Source organism: Urocitellus parryii, chromosome Y (genome assembly GCF_045843805.1).
Source record: "Urocitellus parryii isolate mUroPar1 chromosome Y, mUroPar1.hap1, whole genome shotgun sequence".
NCBI lineage: Eukaryota > Metazoa > Chordata > Mammalia > Rodentia > Sciuridae > Urocitellus > Urocitellus parryii.
In genome coordinates, this window is record NC_135548.1 from 33,596,644 (window position 1) to 33,616,333 (window position 19,690).

The following is a 19,690-nucleotide window of genomic DNA, read 5'->3' on the forward strand; positions in this document are numbered from 1 at the left end:
TTATGAATGTCCTTGTCAGAAATCAGGACTCCTGTCCTTTGTGCTATGGTAAAATCACTGGGGAACAGTCCAAGATTGAGAATACCAAAAGCAACTGCCTATACAGGATAGAAATTAGAAATGTGAGTCCAGGCTGCTGTTTTGAAGCTGAGGACTTTAAAAACACGGAATCTGGTGAAGAAAATGGAAATAATAAATAGGAATGTGATGTTAAGAAACAAGTACTAAGAATCGAGGGGATTGGAGATGTGAGGGTGTGTGTGGAGCAGCGCTCAGGCACATGCAGATAACTCTGGACACAGTCTCTATGACTCCTTTTCTCTCTGTCCTTAATTTATAGATCAGTCTTTTCCTCCTACCCATTCCAAAGAGAAGATCATGATAGAGGTACTCAATCAAAAACCAACCCCTATCACACACTGTGTGACAGCCACTGAAATACACAAAATAAAATTTAAGCATGGTAAAGGAAAGGGAGAGCTCTGCTCTGGGTTTCTGATCATGGGACCATTTCTGTAGAAATGACTGTTGGTTCTTTGAGATGACAAAGGTCTGTGCTCCTGCCTGTTACTCCAGGGTTTCTTTTCTCCTATCGTACTTAGGAAAATGTGCAATTGTTTCTGGAGCAGGAGGCATCAAACAACCCTGAAAAGAAAGTTCCCAGAGTTGGCAATGGAAGGAAATAAATAGTCCTGGATCAAAAATTGGGAAAATTGCAGTTGTGTTTTTTCTTTGGAAGGCCTTGGTCCTAGCTCAATTCAATTAAAAAAAATTCTGCCTCTAATTTCAGCAGGAAACAATACATGGTTCACTGAAAATAATTTTGGCCTTCAAATCATATTCTGTGTTAATAAATTGGACCCATTACCTCACTCTTCAATCCTACATTATTGTTAACATTCATAAGATCATGATGGTAAATCTCAAGCATTGAGATTTTTACAAACCAAGTGCTGATAATAATCCTAATAAACACAAATTTACAAAAAACAATGCTGTTCATCCTTCTGTGTGATACGATTAGCTGAAACTGTGTTGCCAGTTTAAATAAGAAACCTACTACTGAAACAACTGGCTTTTGTAAATGATGGTATACTGAGATGTTTTAAAATAGTTATATCTCTGTAGAAGTAATATAGCTTAAGTCAAGTGCATGCTAGTATAGAAATTAAAGCAAAGCAATGATTGCCCTTTCTAAAATACAGAGGTGCTCTTCACATAATGACCCTTACTGCAAGTGTATAGCATAATTTTATATCATGGTCCCCTAAAGATAATTTGACAGGTGTTATATTTTGAAAAAAATCACCCACATGTAGGTGGTCCAAGACTGATCCAATAAACCCTAGGCAGAGTTGTGATCTCTTCAACTTACTTGAATAGCTACCTACTATGTAATATTTGGTGGGAAGTCTGTCTGAATATCTGCTGGATGTTACTCAAGGAAAATCTCAGGCTAGTTCACATTTTGAATTTAATTATAACAAGTGTTGTCTTAATATAACATAATTATAACAAGTGTTGGTGGACTTGACATAACCAAAATTTTCAAATAAAATCCTAGTGAGATGCACATGGAGAAAAGGAGCAATTGGAGTCACTGTGTAGAGAAATCCATCCTGCCTAGTTGAACTAAATAGCAACTAGGAAAAATGCTGATAGTGGCTTTATTTTAGTGTTTTTAAAATTATTATTATTATTATTGTTATGATTATGATTATTATTATTGTGTTTGTGTATGTGTGTGTGTGTTGATGAGGATTGAACCCAGGGCCTTCGGAATGCTATGCAAGTGTTTTGCCAGCTGAGCTATATCCTTAGCCCTTATTTTCATGTTGTCCTACACCTATGCAAGTGAGTTTATAAAACCATTCCAAGATAAAATTTTCTCTTTTTTTTAAAATCTTTTTCATCATTTTTCATCATTTAGGACACATGCCTGTCTGAAAAGTTTGTAGTTCTGTTCCTTTCTCTGGAGGGACTTCTACCCCTTAGCCATGAACAGAGTGTGCTTTTGAGCCACCTTCCAGTAGCTAAGGATCTGTCACTTCCAGGGATGCTTCACCCAAGTTTCATAGCTGGAAACTTTCTCTTTTCCTGTCTTTTCCCATATCCCTCTTTCCTCTCTGCTTCCTGTATAGACTAAAGCAAACAGATAAACTAATCATTAATAGCTGATAACCAGATTCTAGGTCATTGACTTGGGAGGGATGTTATTTTAATAAGGGATGTTTAGAGACACAAATATTAATTTGGAAGAATAAATAATTAATGCTCAAACTTATCTGTGGTAAGATACTAAGAGACATATTTTGGGGGCAGGGTATGTTTCTGAAGCCCCTTGAAAAGCACCTTGTTAAAGACCATTTGATCTGTATATCAAGCTACCTCTAATTATCACACTTAGAGGAAGAGGTCAAATTTGATGATACGGTACATTAATTTAAAGGAGAGACCCTGAAACAAAATGAATGGTTTGAGGTTGTAATATAACTTTCATCCTGCAAATTCACAAAAGAATCTGAACTTGTTAACACATAAACCATCCAAAAAGTATACAATATTGGCAATAAAAGCACGAAAGTATAATAACTTTAAAAAGAAACCGTCTTTTCAAACACTGCTAGCCAGAGTGCTCTGCAGATGAAAAGCAGGGAGCGACTTTCTCTTTATTATAGTCACATACTCGCCCTCAAACATTTTTCTTTTGAATGGGCAGAAATGAGTTTTCTTTTTTAAAAAGCCATATTTCAAACAATGTGTTTTCTTGTGATAAGAGATCTGTTTTAATGTCTTTACAAAAGAGAACCTTCAAAATGGCATGTTACAGGGGGAAAAAAAGTTAGGATTACAAACCACACTGATTTTTTAAAAGAACCCAAAATTCTGTAAAAATTGTTCCACCCCCTCAAGGAAAGTTTTTTTTTTTCAGGGATATTTTCTTTCCCCCCTCAAGGAGATTTACATTAGAGTTACTTGTTAGTTAGTACTGCTTTGTGAATAAGAACCCCCAAAGGATACCTTTTAAAATTTCTCAAAACTTAGCTCTCACTATCTTTTTCTGTTCATACAGGGAAAAGTCAAATTAATGTGTTTTCTTCATAGGAATCTCCTCTACATCAATATTGCTTGGGGAATAATCAATTACCAAGTCAACTTTACTATATTTTCTTGGTGCATTTTCTCCCTGGGGTAAATGCTTTTCTTCAGCATCTTGATCTTACACCATCATAGTAGATGTCCTCTCACTTAAAATTTAAGAACTGTATTTAACCTATGTTTCTCACTTAGCAAAACCACTTGAACAATATTTTAGAGTTATTCTGTAATGTTCTAGATTTAAATTACAGTGTAATAATTTATGCATGGTGTATGTAGTGACACCTGGCCCTCGGTCTCTTGTCTAACAATATACTAGACAAGAATTATTACTTCATAATTCACACCTTGTCATGTCTTATTGCTTAATTAAAGCACAACCTTCCTCTACATGACAAGCAATTGGACTGTTAACATTATAGATGATTATCCAACCTAACATATTTTATTTTTACAGCTTACTCTTTTTATATAAATAGGATACTCATTTCAGGTATACTTACCCCTGAAAACATGAAAAAATTCTTTTGTCACTTGCTTTGTGTATATTGTACGAATTCATTTGTGTTATGTGTTAGGAATTAGTAATTTAGATATAGAAATAATAGTTCCTTATCCATAAAGCAATATAATCCATGTGGGATGGCACCTCAGTGTTAATATTGTTTCTGTTCTATAATTGACTAAATTAACATTCAGTAATATGCTTATGTGCATGCACTTGTAAAATAAATGTAAACTAAAAAGTGCATGGGTCCCATATAATAAAACTTGAGAACTACTGAATATCTCAAAAGAGAATACATAAATGATAAAATCTACAACATACTTGCATAAGAATATTGTGCAGTGCAAATATATTGAACTTTCTCAAATTCATCAATGAATTTAATAATAATTTAATTCAAATTTAAAAATCAACAGAACTTTTTAAACTTAAAGTTATACTAAAAGTTTTAGGTTAACATATTTTCAAAAAAGGCTAGAAGGATCTCTGGGGTGCAGAGAAGAAAACAAAGAGGATCATGTAATACTATCATGAAAAAAATAGATTAGAAAGGTAGAATAAAATTATAAGAGGACATGATAAGAGAAATCACTGGGAGTATGGAAATAAACACTAATGCATATGAAAATTTGGTTATTATATAAGTAATATTTGAAATAAATTGAATAAACACAACTGGTTAGCTATTTGAAGGAAAAAAATCTGGGCTCTTACTAATTATTTCTACCAAAATAAATTTCAAGTAGATCAAAATTTTAAAGTGAAAAATGAAACTATAAAAGTTCTAGAAGGCAAATTTATTAATAAAGTTGATAAGACTTTTCCCATCAGGATGCAAATCCCAGAAATAACAAAGCAAAGATTGAAAACAATTAGGTAAGGATACCGTAAATAACATCAAAAGGAAAAAAAATCTGACAAAAAATTACATAGCATGCATTCTTAATTTTCAAAGAAAACATTCAGTTTATCAATTTTAAAACATGATTGCCACAATCAAAAAATGAGTGAAAATCTAGAAAACTATTTTCTTAGGAAAACTTATATTGATGTTGATATCCTGGTTGTGATATTGTAATATAGTTTTGCAAGATGTTACCACTGGGCAAATCAGAGTAGAAGATGCACAGGATTCTTGCATTTTTTAAAAAACTACATGAGAATTTGTAATGACCTCAAAATTAAAAGTTTAATTTAATTTTAAAAAGCAGAAAAAATTAGGAAAGGCAATTTATCGAAAAAGAAATTTCTAATGCCCAATAGAGGAAAATATATTTAAGCCAATACACCAGTGAAAAGGGATGAAAAATATTTTTCCTCTCCTACCAATTTAATAAAACTTTAAAATGCTTAATACCTAGTGCTGATAAGGGTGAGAGTGTTAGGAAAGATCGCTAATTCACTACTGTTGGACACATACATTTTGTACAAATAGGCTACATACATAAACAAATTTTAAATGCATATGCTCTTGGCACACTGAGGTAATTTATTTGATGAGTACCCCAGTAAAATTTTTCAAATATAGGTCATATATTCCTTACCCCAAATGCTTGGGACCAAAGCAATTTTGAATTTTGGAACATTTTATATAATTAAATATCTTTGGGAGGACAATCAAGTCTAAACACTATTTCATTTATATTTCATATGTAGCTTAAACACATACCTGGAAGTAATTTATACAATATTTTCAGTATCCCAGTGTTTTGACTGACATATCACATGAGGTCAGGTATGAAATTTTCTACTTGTAGCATCATTTGGGCCCCTAAAGAGTTCCAGATTTGGAGCATTTCAGATTTTAAGAGTGGGGATATTCAACTTATATACATGTATACAGAGACTTATAACAGCACTGTAATAATGAAAAATTGGAAACAACAGAAGGGCACATTAATGGGAAAATATAGACTAAAGGAATGTTGGCAGTTATTAAAAAGAATGCATCAAATATTTTGTGCTAATAGTATACATCATCAAAAGTAAGAGAAGGGCTGCGGCCATAGTTCAGTAGTGGAGCACTTGCCTAGCCCATGGGAGATCCTGGGTTTGAGACCCAGCACAGCCAAGAAAAAAAGTAAGGGGAAGAAACACACATATAAACAAAAACAAAAGCAATGTGTCTAAATATCTTTTTTGAATTTTCTTTTAGGTAGGTTTTAAATTTTTTGAATAAATGAAAGGGAGAGTGCTACCTAAGTAAGTAGAGTTCCCCCCCCACCCCCGCGCGGTCCTCGCCCCCACCCCCCCTTCTCGCTCTCGCCCCCCCTGCTGGGTCCTCGCCCTCGCCCCCCCCTGCTGGATCATCGCCCTCGACCCCCCCTCAGTCCTCGCCCTCGCCCACCCCGCCTCGGTCCTCGCCCCCCCTGCTGGGTCCTCGCCCTGGCGCCCCCCCCCTCCTCGCCCTCGCCACCCCCCCCACGGTCCTCGCCACACCCCCCCTCCCACGCGGTCCTCACCTTCGCCACCCCCCCACACGGTCCTCGCCCTCGGGGCCCCTCACCCCCCGTCCCCCCCGCCGCCCCCCCGCGGTCCTCGCCCTCGGCCCCCCCCTGGGTCCTCACCCCACCCCCCCGTCCTCGCCCCCCCTCCCCCGTCCTCGCCCTCCGCCCCCCCCTTGGTCCTCGCCTTTGCGGTCCACCCCCGTCCTCGCCCTCAGCCCCGTGCGATCCCCACCCTGCCCCCCCCTGCCCCCCCAGCCCCCCCCTGCCCCCCCCTCTCCCCAGTGCGCAGGCCCGGCCGCCCCAATGCGCATGCCCTGGGCTCCGGATCCTGTTAGCCGCTGCCCAACCCGGCCTCTGCTGGCTGCTCGGCTTGGACTTCTTACAGCCGGGCGGTGAGTCCCCCCCCCCCCCCCCCCCCGCCCGCGGTCCTCGCCCTCGGCCCCATCCCCCACTGTGGCCCCCTCCCCCCCCTGCGCGGTCCTCGCCCTCGGCCCCCCCCCATCCTCGCCCCACCCCCGTCCTCGCCCTCCGCCCTCCCTCCTCCGGCTGGGTCCTCGCCCTCGCTTCCGCCCCCCCCTCGGTCCTCGCCCTCCGCCACCCGTCCTCGCTCTCAGCCCCCCGTCCTCCCGTCCTAGCCCTCGCCCCCACCCCCCCCCCCCCCCCCCCGCGCGATCCCCGACCTGCCCCCGCTATCCCCAGTGCGCATGCCCTGGGCTCCAGAACCTGTTAGCCGCTGCCCAGCCCGGCCTCTGCTGGCTGCTTGGCTTGGACTTCTTACAGGCCCAGCGGTGAGTTTCCCCCCTCCCCCCACCCCCGCGCGGTCCTCGCCCTCGGCCCCCCCCTTGGTCCTCGCCCCACCCCCGTCCTCGCCCTCGGCCCACCCCTCCCGCTGGGTCCTCGCCCCTCCCCCCTGGGTCCTCACCTTCCGCCCCCCCTCATTCCTCGCCCCCCGCCCCCCTCCCGTCCTCGCCCTCCGCCCCCCCCTCCTCGCACTTGCCCCCCCCCGCAATCCCCGCCCTGCTCGGCTTGGACTTCTTACGGCCCGGCGGTGAGTTCCCCCCCCCACCCCCGCCGCGGTCCTCGCCCTCGGCCCCCTCCCCCCCTGCGCGGTCCTCGCCCTCGCCCCCCCCCCCTGGGTCCTCGCCTTCTGCCCCCCCCCTCGGTCCTCGCCTTCGCGGTCCACCCCCGTCCTCGCCCTCCGCCCCCCCCCATCCTCGTCCTCGCTCTCTGCTCCCCCGTCCTCCCGTCCTCGGCCCCCCCAGTCCTCGCCCTCGGCCGCCCCCCCCCACGCGATCCCCGCCCTGCCCCCGCTATCCCCAGTGCTCAGGCCCGGCCGCTCCAGTGCGCATGCCCTGGGGTCCGGATCCTGTTAGCTGCTGCCCAGCCCGGCCTCTGCTGGCTGCTCGGCTTGGACTTCTTACCGCCGGGCGGTGAGTTTCCTGCGTGAGCAGTGGCGGGGCGTTCTCCCGCGCCAGTGCGGGTGAAGTTCCACGCCCCCACTTTGCTGTGACCTTTGCGGGCTCGCCGGCGGGTGCGGGCGGCTAGCGTCTGCGCGGGGCGGAGGGACTCCGTGCTGCGGGAGGGAGAGCTCCTTGTCAATTTTTTTGTGCGACCGACCGTGCCAGGAGCCTGTGGCGCGCGGGCAGCGGGCGCGGGGACCCTGGCGAGGCAGAGCTATGGATGGACAGGATCGGGGCCTTGGACTGCTCAAAAAGCTGCGGTCACGATCGATCGCAGCGAGACCGGGAGATGCGCTCCCGGGTCCGTCTGGGGGCCGGCTGGACTCGGCGCCCTGGCTCGCTTCTGCGTGGGCTCGGACAAGGAAGACAGTGGGAAGCCCAGGTCCTCCTCTGGGTCCTGCCCAGACCCCCAGCGGAGGAAGCGGAGTGAGTCCACCTTGGCCAAAGAGGACATCATCGATGGGTTTGCCAGGACCAGCTTTGTCCCTTTTGAAGCGCTGGAGGTAAGCGACCCCTCCCCCCTGTCTGCCTTTACACACAAAAATTGGAAAAAAAATGGTTTCTGTGTTCTTTCCAGAAACAGCACTGTTACTTGCACTTGACTTCTGCTCCTAACTTTGCCACTCTGTATGTATTTAACACTAAGCAAATTTCATAATCCTTTGTACCTCATTTTAAAGGTGTTGAATGTATAGGTTGCTACTATACCTTCCAGCAGTGGAAGTCTGTGATTTTACAGATGATTGAGTGCTCTGAATAAGATTAAGAAAGCTTTTTTTTTTACAGTGTCTACAGGTCAATCCAAAGTGCTGTAAGTGTCCTCAGCTTTTAGGTTGTTTGGTATCATTGGAAACTATAGTATGGAGTTGTTTTTTAAAATAGGCTCAAATTTTCACTTGTCTTACTGTTTCACTTTGACTTGTAGTGATACCTACATAGAACTTTAGGGAAGATGGGTTAACTAGTGCAGAGGATGACAAGATGTCTGGAAAAATCATTATTTGAAATACTCTCCAGATAAATAAATAAATATTCTCCCAGTATTAGGGATTGAACTTAAGGGTGCTCTTCACTGAGCTACATCCCCAGCCCTTGTAAGAATTGCTTTATTTTGAGGCATGGTCTTGCTACATTGCCCAAGTTGGCCTTGAACTTGTGATCCTCCTGCCTCAGCCTCCTCCATAGCTAGGATTGCAGGCATGTGCCACCATGCTTGGCACTCTGGTTATATTGTTTATTGTGCTGCCATATGAATTTTCTACCTGTTCTTCTAACTAAACTTAATTGTGTGTATGTATATATATTTATTTATTAGGGGATTCTATCTTAAAATGAAATAGCGGTATAAAAAAGAAAAACCACAAGTATTACAGAAAGTCTTTAAATAGATATTGGTTTTAGTTTTACCATGTATAACCTGTGTATCTTTGTGCAAGTTATTCAAATCTCTGATCACCTGGCTCCTTGGATGTGAATTCGAGTGATAACATTGCTTATATTTCTTTATATCTATAGAGCAAATGCTGGCATTACTCAAATAAGAAGGGCTTAGAATTATAACTGTTGATAACTCCTTCAAAAAGATGTTCTAAAAAGTAAAATGGGCCTATGAAAAATTCTTTAAACATAAAGTCCTATCCACCTGTTCATCATTATTAATTGTTACTATTGTTAGGCTTTTCATGCAGAATGCATGCTACTTAATTAATATTTGGATTATCAGATATGAGTTTTCATTTGTGGAATATAGTTTTTCTTTAATGTTATCAAGACATATTGCATTAATATTTATTGGTACTATCTTTGCCTTCCTAGAGAAGTCCCTACATTATCATGATTTATTTCATTTATTGAATGTTTATTTTAAATAAACAATTAAGAATGTATATTTACTATGCTCTGCTTTAGCTATATCAAATTTTGACACACAGTGCTTTGTTTTCAATGTCATTGAAATTACATTGTGATTTGCTATAAAACCCTTGTTTTTTTGTAAAAGAATGCTTTTGAAATTTATTCCTGTCCTAATTTTTTTTTTATTTGCAATTGGTTTGTTGACAAAACCAGGTCATTTGTTTTATAGTTTGTCTTACTCAAAATTTTGGTGATGTATCCTTGTCACATGTTTCTTTGTCCCCTCTATTTCCTGAAATTTGACTATTAAATCTAGAGCCTTAATCAGGTTTTAGTGACACATCTCTGGCAAGAATATAGTAGCCAGGCACTCGCCTGTAGTTTCATCTACGCTGGAGGCTGAGGTAGGAGAATTGGTTGAGCCCAGGAGTCAGCCTGTACAACATAGGGAGACTCTGCCTCCAAAAAATAGAGAAAAAAGAAAGAAAACTTCATAGGTATTATTTTTGTGTTACCATTAACTGACAGAAACATGTTATCATCTTTTCTAATGTTAGAAAACAATTATTGTCTGCATCTTAAACAGTAATTGATAAAGGACAAGAGTGTATGTAAACATTACTTTTAACTGTTTGTTGAGATATTTCTATAAAACAAACTCACTCATATCAGCAATTTGACTCCCTAGATCAAATTCAGTCAGAAAAGGTCATGAAAATGTGATAATTTCTTTCTCTTTACATGTTTTTTTTTTAAATAATGGTCTTGTTCTCTAGCATGAACATGATGAAGCGTTCTTTTCTTAGTATCATTATGAAAGCACAGAATGAAACTTATGTGATTGTTTCAATTATGGAATCATGACACCAAATTTGTTCAGATTTTTGCATTAGAAACCATCCTGAGTCCCTCTAACATGAACTCCAATATATTTTCACAGTTTTCTTAATTGTTTCAAGATCATCTTGTGCATTTTTATTACTATTATTATTATCAATATATATTATACAAAATATTGGATCTTACTCTGACATTTCCATATATGCATGTATCATATTTTGATCATGTCTACCCTCCATTCTACTTTCTCTTGCTCTTTGCCCACCCCCCAGTATCCTTCCCCCTTCCCAGTAATTTATTTTCTCCTTCAATTCATCTCCTTCCCACTTTTTACCCTTTGAAAAAACACTAAGGAATGGTCTATTTGGATTTTTTTTTTTGGTGTTGGTGGTGGGGAGGGGGGAACTAGGGATTGAAGCCAGGGGTACTTAGCCATTGACATCCCCTGTCTATTTATTTTTACTTTGAGACAGGGTCTCACTAAGTTGCTAGGGCCTTGCTTAGTTGCTGAGGCTGGCCTTGAACTTTTGGTGCTCCTACTTCAGCCTCCCATACTGCTGGGATTACAGGTATGCACCACTATGCCCAGCTCTAGTTGTATTTTATGGTAAATCTATTTTTAGTTTTTTGAAGAATCTGTAAACGGTTTTCCATACCAGCTATAATAATTTACATTTTCATCAACAGTTTATGCAGATTCATATTTTTTCCGCATTTCAACTAGCATTTGTTATTTTATTTTTTGCTTTTGCTTTGGTTTGTTGATTTATATGACAAGAGCCATTCTGAATAGGGTGACAGGAATCTCCATGTAGTTTTTTGTGATTTATTAAGGCTAAAGATATTATTTTTACATATATTTGTTGTCTTGTATTTGTATTCTTTTGAGAAATGTCTGTTCAGATCATTGGTCCAGTTACTGATTGGAATATTTGTTCTTTCTGAAGATTAATTCTCTGTCAGATGAATAGCTGGCAAAGATTTTCCCCCATTCTATAGATTTTCTCTTCACTCTCTTGGTGGTTTCCTTTGCTGTGCAAGCAGTTTTGATTTATTGTAATCGTATTTGTCAATTGTTGCTTTTGTTTCCTGAGATATCAGAGTACTATTCAGGAAATCATTGCCTGTCCCAGTATTTTGAAGTGTTTCCTATATGTTTTCTTCCAGTAGTTTCAAAGTTTTATGTCTTAAATTAAGATTTTGATCCATTTTGAGTTGATTTTTCTTCAGGGTGATTGAAATCTAGTTTCAGTCATCTGCATGTGGATATCCAGTTGTCTCAGTATAATTGTTGAAAAGGCTTTTCTCCAGTATATGACTTTTGGCACTTTATTGAGATCAGCTGTCTGAAGATACATGGGTTTATTTCTGGGTCCTCAATTCATTCATATATATATATATATATATATATATATATATATATAGAGAGAGAGAGAGAGAGAGAGAGAGAGAGAAATTGCAATGAAAATTGTATTATCTGTAAATAGGAAGATATATGTTATTTATATTTATATTATCTTTTTTAATATTTTTTTAGTCGTAGTTGGACACAATACCTTTATTTTAATGTGGTAGTGAGGATCGAACCCAGGGCCTCACAAGTGCTAGGCAAGTACTTTGTTGCTAAGCCATAACTCCAGCCCCTTTATATTCTTTTTTGTTGTATCCATGGATATCTGTTTTTATGTCTACACCAGGTTTTTTTAATTAAAATAGCTCTGTAGTATACTTTATTTATTTGCTTGTTTAGTCATTTGTTTATTTATTTTTTGCATTACAATTCTTAATACACCTTTATACCACAATTTATCATATCTTTAATTGTATATAAGGTATGTTGACACCAAATTCACATCTTCATATTTTGTATACTGATGAGGGTCTCTATAGTATATTTTAAAATAAAGGATTACAATGCCTATATCCTTAGTCCTTTTGCTCAGAATGATTTTGATTATTTGTGGTCTTTGTTCATTCCAGATGAATTTTAGGATTTTTTTTTCTATTTCTGTGAAGAAATGTGAAAGATGTCATTGGTATTTTGATTGTGATTGCATTGAATCCATAGATCACTTTCAGTACTATGGCTGTCTTAACAATATTAATTCTTCCAATCCATGAACATGGAGGATCTTTACATCTTCTTCTCTCTAATCTCTTTCTTCACTACTTTCCAATTTTCACTGTAGCAATCTTTCGACTCCTTGTTCAAGAAACACTGATTTCTTTCTCAGTCCATTCATTATTGATATATAGAAAAGCTATTGATTTTTGTATATTGATATTGTATCCCTACTACTTTGCTGAATTTATTTATCAGTTTTGAGTTCTTTGGTGGAATCTTCAGGATTTTCTCAGAATATAATTGTATTATCTGCAAATAGGGATAATTCAACTTCCTCCTCTCATATTTATATCACTTTATATATTTTTCTTACCTAATTGCTCTGGCTAAAATTTCAAGCAATGTACTGAATGAAAAGGTTGAGAATAGATACTCTATTTCCTGATTTTAGAGGAAATGCTTTCAGTTTTTCCCCATTCAGAATGATGATGGATATAGGTTTATCATATATAGCTTTTATTATAATAAAGTATCTTCTTTCTATATCTAATTATTCAGAACTTAATCATGAAGGACTGTTGAATTTTACCAAGGACTTTTTCTGCATCTATTGAGATGATCATGTGATGTGTATTCTTGATTCTATTTATGTGCTGTATGCTGTATTACATTTATTGATTCATATATATTGAGCAATCATTGCATCCTAGGAATGAAACCAACTTGATCATGATATATGCTCTTTTTAATGTGCTGTTGAATTCCATTTGAAAGTATTTTATTGAGGATATATATCATCTATTTTCATCAGGGACATTGGTCTATAGTTTTTTTGTTGTTGTTGTATCCTCATCAAGTTTTGGTAACAGGGTGATACATTGCAGAATGAGTTTGAAAGGGTTTCTTTCCATTTTAATTCATGGAATAGTTTGAGAAGCATTGGTGGTAGTTCTTTAAAAATCTGGTAAAAATTCATCAATGAATCTGGTTCTTATACTTTTTTGTTGGGAAACTCTTTATTACTGCTTCAATCTCATTGCTTATTATTGATCTATTTAGATTTTTTATGTCCTATTGGTTCGATTGTGGTAGGTCATCTGGGCCCAGAAATTTGTTAATTTCTTCTAGAATTTCCAGTGTATTGGTATATAGTTTTACTCAATATTGCTAATGATCCCATGAATTTCAGTGATATGTGTCATATTATCCTTTTTTCATATCTTTATTTGTTTGGGTTTTCTTTTTTTTTTTTGGTTTGTTTAGCTAAGTATTTGTCAATTTTGTTTATCTTTTCAAAGAACCACCTTTTAGTTTAATTGATCCTTTCTATTCTTTCTATTCATTTATTTCCTGTTCTGATATTTATGATTTATTTCCTGCTACTGATTTTGGATTTGGTTTGCTCCTGTTTTTATAATGCCCTGAGAAATATCATTAGATTATTTGTGTTTGCTGTGGTGATTTTTTTTTAATGTATGTACTCATAGTTATAAAATTCCATCTTAGTACTGCTTTCATTATACTTCTGAAATGTTGGTAATTATGCAACACTGGCTGAGTCATAAAGAATTGAGTGTATGTCTTAGTTGTGATTATTGATCCTGAGTATATCTTAGTTTAAGTTTCCTATGTTGTGAAACAGGAATATTTGTTTCTTTGAGAATTTGATAAAAGTAGTCCTGAGTGATTCATTTCAGATTATAATGACAACGTTTATTACTGCTTAAGTTTTTGTTTTTATTTATTTTTAAAGTTTTTGGTACTAGGGATTGAACCTAGGAGTGCTTTACCACTGAGTTACCTTCCCTATTACCCCCTCTTTTTTAAAACAAATTTTTGAGATTATTTTGCTTAGTTGCTGAAACTGGCCTTAAATTTGGAATCCTTTTGTCTCAGCCTCCTGAGTTACTGGGATTCTACGCTTATACCTCCATGCCTAGTGTATTAGATAGGGTTTTAGAGGGAAAGTAAGAGAAGAAAAACTTGGAAGTGAATATTCAACTCTCTGTACCAAAGTAAGATGACTTTATTCTTTTATTCAATCCTCCCAAATATCACAAAACCTGGACATTATGAAGGAAAAAGACAAAAGGTTTTTTTAGTTTTTTTCAATGTAGTAAGAAAAAGTGGGAGCAAGTATTTTATTATGCAATATCTTAGAAGAGTCTTCAAATCTTGTATAAAATAAGTGGTTTTTATCTTGAAATTGCATATAGACACTGTCTTTTTCTTATTAGACTGCAAGTGCTCCTGCAACCCCTCTAATAAATAAGCACCGCCCAACTTTTTTGAGGTCCAATACTATTTCCAAACCATATGTTTCAAACATCCTGCCATCGGATGCACCCAAGAAGAGGCGTGCTCCATTGCTTCCAAAGGCAGCATCTCAGAGTGCCCCTCAGGACCTTACAAACATACAGGAGAGGCCAGGTTCTTGTGTGGTGAGATCCACAAGTGTGGAGGAGACTGATAAGGTGGGTAGGTTTGTTTTGTTTTACAGGATGAGACAAGGTCACGTAACTTAGACCCCCAAGAAAGTTAGTAACAGTTATTAATATGTAATAACATGAATAAGTACTTAACTAAAATTGGTACTGGGAAAAGATTATATGTAGTTTGATGCAATGAAGAATAAGTTGCTATTTTAAGGAGATTTTTTTCAAGCAAATAGCTGGTCTATAAACATTAAGTCTTAATGCATATATTACAGATGAAAATGCTTATTTTCAAATTAAAATGTTTTTAAATAACAGTCTTTGTGCTAATTCATGGGCTTCTAATTTGTATGTCTTCTTTACCTAATTTTGAGATTCTGCAGAGGAAATACTGGTGTCTACCTAAAACCACAGATGCAGTATTTGCTTTTAGGTTGCTCACTGGTGCCCTATCTACTACTGGGGTCCTAGATCAAATTGCAAAGCAAATTACTAGGCCCCTCTGGCTATCCTGCCTCCCTTTGAATTTATTTTCTGCCTGCTTCCCACAGTGCTCTACATCCTAGAAGTTGGTACTTGACATTGTCTAATTACCCAAAGACTTATCTTATTCATGCTGGTTCTTTTACTCAGTATTTGTCATCCATTTCCTGCCCCTGTCCCATTCTGCCATTTTGATCTCAATTCCCTATGTGCTTCTGGTTATTCAGGGAGGTGTTAGGTTGAATACCTGATTAAAAATTTTCCACAATAATGCCAGAATGAGAATGAGACCCCATTGTCTTTAAAGGAACTGTTCTTAGATATAAAATGCTTTTAAAGCTTATTCTCTACTTAGGTCATTGTTCTTTAAAGACCAGGAAATAAAGCTATGATTCTTTGAAATAATTTTACCCTTTAACTTTTTAGTAATTCAGAATGTTCTTTTCTACACATTAATGAATATTTTTGGTGCTTTATGTGTAAAAAAATATATAGATGAACAAAGAAAATTTGATTTTAATGGTGTTAATATTGCCCAAAATACTGAGCTATTATAATGAACTCACATTATTTTTTACTTCACTTTTTAAGGTATAGATTATTTGGGGCCTTTTTGAGTTCTCTACATTGGTGATTTTCTTAACTTTGGTTTTTAATTCCATTAATATTTTTTTAATAGGTGAAACCAAAAAGACAGCCATTTTAACCATTCTGGATGATTCTGATCCAGAGGATGATGAAAGCATCATAGTTAGTTTGGTGTACACTGAAGGAGGAAGTAGAATTTTGCCCAGTTCCGACACTGTGAGAGTGAACATTTTGGCCAATGACAATGTGGCGGGAATTGTTAGCTTTCAGACTGCTTCCAAATCTGTCATTGGTCATGAAGGTGGGTTCTTTTTTCTGAGCACATTCATTTTCTTTTCTATGGGTATCATTTTTTGCCTAGTGTTTTAAAGCTTGTGATTTTTTTCCTTTAATTATTTTGTTGAACTGTGTGTTTTCATCCAAGCGGGACATGTTTGGGAGGAGGCTTAGTGAACTGCTTAACTAGATGTAGGAGGCTTATAGAATGATACTGTGTTCCAGCTTGCCACTCTCCACTGGTGTGGGATGTCCAGGTTTTTCATCTGTTAAATGGCAAAATATTACTTATTTCATAGGTTTCTTCATGAGGATTAAGTGAGCTAATAAGTATAAAGTGCTTGGCACAGTTCTTGGCAAATATTCTATATGCTTTTTAGTAGCTATTACTATGAAACAGTGAACTAGTGGCTCCCTGTTAAAAACAAGTACTAGATTAAAATCAGTGAACATTTTAGCCTTGATTTTATATTATTTTGGTATGTTTTATAAAGAGTGCCAAACTGGAAAATCTTATGTAATATGTATTTTTTTTTGTCTTGAAACACTGTAATTTTCTTGAATCTTTATTTTTTATTGCATATCATATATAGGCTAAATTTTGTGTTTTAGATATTACAACTGTTTTGTTTGTCTTTGAATAAGCCTCTTTTGAGATTCAAAAAAATTTACAGATTGTTTCAGCACATAGTTTGTATTTGGAATTAAATAATTTTATCTTAAAGAATTAAGAAATAAAAAGGATATAGATCATGTATATGGATCTCTACATATGAGAAAACAAAGCTGAGAAGTTAAATGACTTGACAAGGTCAAATAACTAATTTGTGACTGTGCTGGAAACTGAATGTATTTCAGTGTTTACCATCCGTCTCGTTAGTATATTCTCCCAACTTGCAAGTTTATTGAACTTATCTGTGCAAATGTTTGAGCCATTTTCTGACACTCTTTACTATTGTTAATGGTTTAGAATTGCATGTTGTCTTAGCAACAATGATTAAGAGTGACTAACAAATTGCCATAAACCCAATCTAAAGACAAATCGCTAACTATCAAAAATTTTTTTGTAACATAGTAGAAATAAAATGTCACTGCTGGGATAGTTAATATTAATGACAACAAGAATATTTATGAGGTATTTTCTGTGTGATAGTTGCTCCACATCAGTTATTTCACTTCATTTTAGCAGCAGTCCTATGAACTGGGTATAATTGAATACACAACATTTTTACATAAGGAAATTGAATTGGAGATAAGAGGTGGAGCTTTAAACCCAGCTACACTGGATCCAAAGCCCACACTACAGTGCACCTTGTGAGGAGAGACTGTTTTGTTTGAATTTGTATTTGCTGCAGAACCTGATAATGCAAGGATTTTTGATAAATATATTAAGTGATTTTAATTGAAAGAGTAATGAATGTGAGTAGTAATGTCCATGTGAAAGGAAGAATTTGGTAAGAGACTTTATTTCTAACTCAGAGATAGAAGTTGAATTTTCAAATAGTTGAAATCAGGAAAATACAATCTTTGGGAACATAGGAGAAAACAAGTTATCAAGGACGTCATCATGTAGAACAGCAAGCTAAGATACTGGGAAAGTAATCGCTCAGAGGACTAAGAGAGTCAGAAGAAACTAAGGAGAAATGTTCATCAATTACCAGAATAAGGAAGTAATCAATGGGTCTCATACTAATGTAACCAACAAGTAAGATTTTCAAGTGGGCTAGAGAAAATAGTAGCAGCTCTGGATGGATTATAAAGAAAAATTGGGGATAGAAAGATGATATCTAAGGATAAACTAAAGGATGTAGTGGCCTTTGGGGAGTGCCCTCAAAGCAGGGTCCTCGGACTGGGGTTGTGGCTCAGTGGTAGAATGATTGCCTAACATGTGTGAGGCACTGGGTTCGATCCTCAGCACTATATAAAAATAAATAAATAAAATAAAGGGATTGTGTCCATCTACAGCTAAAAAAAAAAAAAAAAAAAAAAAAGCAGTGTCCTCAGGCCTATTTGCATTCACAGAGTGCTAATGGTCTATGATGAGATAAACTTTTACACCAGTTTCACTTTGCTTTGACATCCAGAAGCATTATCTATGGGCTTGTATTCCATGTGTTCTCTTTTTAAAAATACCTTTATTTTGTTTATTTATTTATTTTTATGTGGTGCTGGAGATGGAACCTAGTGCCTCACACATGCTAGACAAGCGCTCTGCCACTGAGCTACAACCCCAGCCTTTTTATAGTATAAAATTTTGAGAATCACTGCTCTTTGGCCATGAGAACAAGGAAAGGAGAAACATTGGAGAAAATAAGTTAAAGAGGAGTATATTGAATTTGCTTTTGCTTTGTTGAAGAAACTTGAGCAGGGAATACTGTATAAATACAGAATTTAAGTGTTGATGGTATGGAGGCTACAAATAAAGCTAAGGCCAGGGAAGGTTAGATGAAACAAGGAATTTAGAGCTAGACTAGACATGTGCTTTGCTGTGATATGATGGAATTTTTCATTTTTTTAAGAAAATATTTTTTTAGTTGTTGATGGACCTTTATTTTATTCACTTATTTATATGTGGTGCTGAGAGTTGAACTCAGTGCCTCACACATATGAGGCAAGTGCTCTACTACTGAGCCACAACCCCAGCTCTGGAATTTCATTTTTAAAAAATTCAAAAAATATTAATGTCCAGCATTAACATAAGGAGTTTTAACTGTAAGATACCTAGTATTGTGCATGTGCATCCTGTGAGTGTCTAGTGGTGATGATAGTAATGCATAGTTTCTAAAGAAACCAAGGCTCTCCTTCTGGGCACCAAAGATCTTGGAGAAATTTCAGACACCAGCACCTGTATTCTCTTTGGGTTGGATGAACTTCACCTGAAAACCATATTCTGGTATCTTCATTTATCAACAGCTGGGTACTGCAGGAGACACAAAGAGGAAAATGGATTTGTAATTAAAATACATGGTTCAAGTGGGTTATTGGTTAAAAACTTGCATCAGCATACTAGTCTATGATTATGTGTTTGGTATGGGAAAGAAAACACTGAATTGTTTTTATTGCTTGCATGAGCACTCCATAGCTATTTTACATCTTTCAAATAAAAGTGAAGGGTAATTTTTATTTTTTTACTCCCCCCCTTTATTCCTAAGCCATTTCTGACAGCCTAAATTAATTTTATTTTTTCAAAATCATAATGAACCTCAAGAATTCAGTATTTTATGTATGTATTCTTTATAATACTACTACAAAAACTTCATAGAGAGATGTGTATTAAGATGAGTTTACTAAAGTGAACTAATAAAAACCTCATGGTGATTCTTCAAGGATAACTGCTATAAAATAGAGTAAAAATTCGTGTTCTGTGGGCTCTCAACAATGTTAACATTGCTTCTGGCTAGTGTTGGAAATTCATCTGTGTGATTAGATTTAAAATGTGGATGATACTGGACTTTGGGCTCTAGAATTCCATTTGTGATTTACAGGAAGGAATTGCTATGTATTGAATTCTAAGGAATCCTATTTCTATGTTTTGTCCTAAAGCAATTAGAGAGATGACCAGTGGTAAATATTACTTTTTCCAAATGTAATGGACAGAATTTAGAAATATGGGACAATGGACTTTACTGTGATTG

At 37.8% G+C, this 19,690-nt stretch overlaps 1 protein-coding gene across 1 annotated transcript in view; it reads left to right on the top strand.

Annotated features, from left to right (window-relative positions):
- Positions 1-6,788: 6,788 nt before the first annotated feature.
- LOC144251031 (adhesion G-protein coupled receptor V1-like) overlaps positions 6,789-19,690 on the top strand; it is a 55,029-nt gene continuing 42,127 nt past the window's right edge. The window contains exons 1-3 of the mRNA XM_077794157.1: positions 6,789-6,842; positions 7,375-8,017; positions 15,871-16,080. The gene's annotated coding sequence lies outside the window, so the exon portion shown is untranslated. The remainder of the gene's footprint in view (positions 6,843-7,374; positions 8,018-15,870; positions 16,081-19,690) is intronic.